This window comes from Cynoglossus semilaevis, chromosome Z, assembly GCF_000523025.1.
Source record: "Cynoglossus semilaevis isolate Cse_v1.0 chromosome Z, Cse_v1.0, whole genome shotgun sequence".
Taxonomy (NCBI): domain Eukaryota; kingdom Metazoa; phylum Chordata; class Actinopteri; order Pleuronectiformes; family Cynoglossidae; genus Cynoglossus; species Cynoglossus semilaevis.
The window spans coordinates 11,779,849-11,786,207 of NC_024328.1; positions in this window are offsets into that span (position 1 = coordinate 11,779,849).

A 6,359-nucleotide genomic window follows, 5' to 3' on the forward strand; every position below is an offset into this window, starting at 1 on the left:
ATATATATATATATTACATATATACAGTATATATATATCAGAGGTGGGACCAAGTCATTGCTTTGCAAGTCACAAGTAAGTCTTTGCGCTCAAATCCGAGTCAAGTCTCAAGTCATGACAGGCAAAGTCTGAGTCGAGTCCAAGTCAAGACTAAAAAGTGTCAAGTCAAGTCCCAAGTCCTGCCGTTTCTGTTTCAAGTCATTTTACGTTCGTTTCGTTTTTTTGTTGACCACCTCGTAGTTTTTAAATCTGAAAACACGATCTTTGGTATCATTTTCTTTCACCCGCGCGTTGTTTGACAGCTCTTCCTCATCGGTTGTCCCGCAATTTGATTGGCTCGATGCTATTGCTTAAAAAACAACGCGGGTCTAATTTGATTGGATGTTGTGCCGACAGCACGTATGCGATGAGAAATACAGAGCGCTCCTTAAAAACTTACTTTATATTCTTTGGGTTAGGGAGAAAGTATCAAGTCTTGTCCAGTCAAAGGGCTCAAGTCCAAGTGAAGTCACGAGTCATTGACATCAAAGTCCAAGTCGAGTTCCAAGTCTCTTTACATTTTGTGAAGTCGAGTCTAAAGTCGTCAAATTGATGACTCGAGTCCACACCTCTAATATATATATATATACATATATATGTATGTATATGTGTATATTTATACCGTATTTTTCGGACCATAAGGCGCACTGCATTAAAAGGTGCATTAAGCGAAACAATTAGGCGGAACAATCATGCAGGCCTGGATCCCTCTCGTCAATATTCTAGTCAGTGTCATTGCTGTTAATTAGCTGTTCAGTTATGATTCGACATTTGAGACTAGATAAGATACCTTAGCCCAATAGTTCTCACTATTTTTGTTCTGGATGGAAACCGTATTGTTGTTTTGACGTTGTTCCGTGGCGAAGTGCGGATGTTGTTTTGCAGAGAGAGTGTGTTTTTTCCCGTATCGATAAAAAATGAGAAATAAAACGAGTTTTTGACCACGAAAAAATCGACAGCCATGCGTCTGAGTCGTCCTGTATCACACCATACATCGACAATTCAAAAACACAACGTAGAGTCTCCGGGTGTTTGGAGGCACGACGCGATGTTGCACGGATTTGGGTTACACAACTATACTGTAACAATTGTTGTTGAGCATCTTCTAATTGTTAATTAACAGAGTTAAACGTCATTGTTGGCTCCCAGTGTGCTTCAGTTGTGTGACAGCATGTGTGATGCGCTGTGTGGTTTGACTTTATAAAATCGGTTCGAGCTCAGTAAGCGCAACCAAAAGTAATACATAAGGCGCACCGAGTTATAAGGCACACGGTCGATTTTTGAGAAAATTTTTGAGAAGTTTTAAGTGCGCCTTATAGTGCGGAAAATACAGTATATATCCATCCATCCATCCATTTTCATCTGTTTATCCGTTACCGGATCACGGGGCAGCAGTCGCCACCCAAATCACATTGCACCGTACCAACCCCCCAAAACTTCCTGCGGGTGGTGAGTCCACTGGAAGGTTTTAACCTCCCTAACCAGGATTCGAACTTGCCCAGGAGGTGATCCCTGGGGTTCCACACCAATGACAGACACATTGCCTCTGGGCCAAAGCGCCACTGCGGTATATATGTATATGTATATATATATATGTATATATATATATATATATTTTTTTTTTTGTTATATAAAGTGTGCAGGGTATCGTCAGGTACATTGCAATACAACATTATAATAATATTTTACCCATAACAATGATAATATTCTGTAATAATCAATATATTGCAACACATTTTATCTGCGCCGCAATGTCTGTGTTACTGAAGACGTTAAATGTTGGCTAGCGCAGCCAACATTACATATATTTATATATATATATTTATGTATTATATATATATATTCATCCAGTCTGTAAAGGTAACAAGCACTTGTGTGTTGTCAGAGTATATTTGTCCCGGCACTTCTGCCCAACTCTTTGTCTGTGATGAGTTTGTGGGCGTTTGGTGTGGTTGTTGGGAGGTTTGGAGGGTGGGGGCGGCAAATACTGCCCTCCTGGGCTGTCATTATTTCCTGGGTTTGGTGTCATGGGGCTCTAATGATGGCTCGGCTGTGTGGGTGCTCGAATGAACCAATCACATTGAAGTGGTGGTAGGAGACTAGTCTGCCTTACCGTTGGCTGCACAGGTATCTGTGTATGAGCTCTCAGAGTATTTTCAGTCCCAGTATCTGTGTGTATGGGTATACAGTTATCAGAATGTGTGTGTCTTTTTCTCAGTTTGTCCGCCAGCTGTCGGGGCGGAGGGTCCAATGCTCAATGTCAGAAAATAGAAATAATTCACCACATCGTTTTTTTTTTTATATACATGCTGTCAGAGTATAACACCAGCAGAAGTGAGAGGATCCCAGCTCCAGTTTTCTCCTCTGTGTCTTTAATATTCTTTCATGTTTTTTTCCCCCAATCTAATGAAGAACTGATGCAAATGGGAGTTTTATTGACAAAGCTAGCAGAGCTAATTGGTCAGTAAATCAACTCTTCTTCCAATCAACCTCCTCTCAAGTCACCATGTTGCACTGACATATAATAGCCCCAGGTTGTCTTTTATTTCTGTTTTATTTTCAGTTTTGTTTTTTTGTTAATAATTTTCATAAACACCAGCTGTTCAATCCTGTCACCGCAGGATGGAAATGCCTCTATAGATACTAATCTGCCCGTGATATTATTACAAAACACAAACTTGTACAGTAAGTGGAAGTGCGTATCCCAGAAGTCCAAGTGGCAGCAGCTGTTTCTGTCTGATGCCTGGGCCAAAGCCACTGCTGTGTTTGGATGTTTGGATGATTCACACTTATTTCTGCTGCTGCACCAGGGGCAGAAATAAACGCACGTCTCTCTTCATTTCCCTGGTCCCCTTGGACTAGGTGATTACAGGCGTAAACACACTGACAAGTGTTTGTGACTTAGCTACTGTTGGGGGAACCACACTTTTTAAGATGCTGTGGGGCCTCTGGTCTGTGAGCTGAAATGGTTTGCTTTGATTTTTAGCGGCTCACCGATATTAGCATAATAGCATAATCTGTAAGAATTGTTATCGGTTTTTCCTCTAATAATGAAAACCCAATCACGCAATGCCTTAGTTTTGAGGTGTGCCCTAAAAATAGTTTTGGGGGGAAAATGGCTTCATGTGAAAGTAAAAGCCACTAGATGGCAGCATTGCAGCTCATTTTAGTCATCTATTTTGTTAATCAGGGGATTGTATATAGAATACTGGTGCTAGCAACTTATACAGTGGTTTATAAAGATAAATAAATAAATATTATCAGAGGCTCAATAGTATTTCAGTTCGGGTAGTGGGGGGGAGGGGGGAGGGGGTGATAAAACCTCTGTTCCCTAGGTGGGACATGGCAGAAAAAGTACTTAACTTCCTTAACCACCTGGCTAGTACTTCCCCGCGATATCGGTATCGGGGGCTATCGGAATTGGAAATTAAGTGTTTTGACATTGTCGGTAAATCGGATATCGGCAAAAAGTTAATATCGTACATCCCTAGTCATATGATCTACAAGAACTTTGTCAATGACAGTTGTTTATATTTATAGGAGTTGAGTTAGCGGCATTCTAATATATCAGCGCTAGGTTATATTTATTAAACCCACAAAATGTTGGACATAGATACAGACGCTGGTTGGTGGATGTTGGTCAGTGGTTAGTACTGTGTTGTCTGTTATGTTGTACAGCCTCTGTACTGTGTCTCTTATTTGCTCATTTGGCCGACTGTGTTGTTTTTAAAAGTGTTTTTAAATAAACTCCGGTTGAGGATCTAGACTGAATAGATGTAGTCGTGACTGCGACTTTCATCTTCATCTCATCTCAAAGTCTTTATTTGCCTCCTGCTGATTGTACTTGGCAAACGGAGCTGACAGTTTGGATCATAGGTGTTTAGTCACAAGCACCATCAGAAAAGTTAGCGTCAGAGCGCTAACACATGCAGGACATGTTCTCACAAACAGTAAAGACATCTGTCTCCATCACTTTAAAGAGTCCATAAGTGTAGACCGACTTCATTAGTCTATGTGTGCGTTAGAGTTGTATTTGCTGCGGATAAAAACGACCACAAGACTGTTGACAACACAGTGTGAGTGTGTTGTTAGTAGCAAAAGTCAGACTCTGCAGTATTGGATTATATCATGTAACATGACTCAACAATGAGTACATGATACTTGTACTGTAAGCACATGTACTGTAGGTACTATTATAGCAAAGGCTTTTAACTAGGGATGGCTAGATCTGATACTGAAGATCAATATTGGTATCAGTCAATATTGATCAAAATTTCCGGATCAAACATTGGAAAAAAAACCCAATTATAGTCCATCGATCCAATACCTAAGCACAAATGCACAACTAAGCTTTGCGCGACATGTTGGGGGAGAAAAGAAGGTATCGGATTGATATTCGTATGGACAGATACTCCAAGTTTTTTAATGCTATTTGCTATAATGCTATGCTATTTACTATGCTAACCTAAGAGGAAGTTAAGGGTGCCATGTATGCAAAAATATTTCACAGTGACTTTTAAGGATTTGACAGCAGAAAAAAGTCTGTCACCTTGTGGACAAATTATAAAATATCGTTAGCTAATCTCTATTACATTGAATAGTCAACATAATGAATGTCTTGTTTTTTGATAAATTAGTCCTGATTTAAATCATTTGCTTTTCTTGAAAATTAGTTCTGCCTTTTTTGTTATTGATTTAACTAATTAGCTGTAATTATTTAATCAGTTCCACTTTTGGAAAGACTGGAACAAGATTAAAAAAAATTAAATATTCAGCTTCATCAATTATGAAATTGGGTCGCTTTAAAAAATGTTACACTCGCTGGCAATTACAAGCCAATTGTCCCGTTTTTTAAAAAAACCGAGCACAGCATCGCTGCCTTTTTGGCTCGGCGTCCTACTGAGAGCAAATGTTTTATTCATAAAACTGCTGCACACGGCCCAATAGAAGCGTCTTTATGTCTTCCCAAAGAAGGTTCGTAGGGAAAACCAGTTGAACGTATGTGGAAAATAAAGTCAGATAGCGCAGTTTGTTTAGAGCAGTAGAAGTAGTTCTGACATATTTCTGCCAAGGCTGCAGCTTTTTTATGGGACAAGGGAGATTGGAAAACCTGATTTAACAGCGTTAGGTTTAAAATGTCTGAAAGAGTAGAACAGGCTCACTGTGGAGTCGAGAAGATTGTTTTCTAGACAATGTTCCTTTGAACAGGAGTGCAAGTGAAATGAGGTCAAATCTAGTTTTGTTAAAGAAGCTGACGGCGAATCAGCAGCGGCTCACATCAGTGGTTCTCAAACTGTGGTACACGTACCACTGGTGCTCTCTAGTGGTACGCTGAGACAATTTTTTTTTCACATTTACATTTTCAATTGAATACATATGAAACATACCATGCACAATTAATACAATATTCAAACATAAACATTTTTACAAACATTTCTAAACATCTCCCCTGTGGTGGAAGGTAATAGTGAAGGCCTATGCTGCTGTATTCTAATGTTGGTCATCATGGTGGTACTCAGAGAGATCAAGGTTTTCTCAGGTGGTACAGAGTACCAGAGAACAGAGAAAAGACTTTTTTTTTCTTGTCCTGTTTTTTTTTTTTTTTGTCCTACTTTGTCCAACATTTTTATAGGTCCTTATTGAGTAAGAGGGTTTTATGAGGTTCATGATTTAGCTTGGAGTTGAGATGAAAAACCAGGTCAGTTTTGAGTTACGGTGAGTTAAGGATTTGTTGGAGACACCAACGGCACCTCACCTCTTTGTAGCTAGGACAACTGTTGAGAAATTACAATTAAATCACAATTCTCCAGATATTAAGGAGGGAACTGATGTTCACCAGACACAGTTATGACAACAAGGATCAATTTATTTGTCCCAGTGGTGCTCATCAATGCCTGGACCCACTGCACTCCCATACAATAACCCAGGATCCCTCAAGGGGGTCCAACCCCCACTTTGATATCCACCGCCTTCCTGTAATAGCCCAAGGAATGCATTACAGTATGTTTATAAGAAGTGCTCTCAACACACAAAACAATTTTTTTTTAACCCGTCAGTGATGTCGTCAGGACTTAGTTCCTTTCTATGCTGTGGACAAGGAGAATAGTAGCCTCTAGCAGTGCAGGCACACTGCTTTAATAGGTTTGGACAGAGGCTGTTGTATGACGTCGCTCCTTCCCCATTCGCAGCACCGACCCCGGAGACACGTGGCCAGTGTTCTTATAGATTTTACATCACTAAATCTGAATAGTCGGGTTGTTTTAAACTGATTTTCATTCACCCATGTGTAAGTGAAACTAACACCTCATCATCAGCATCAG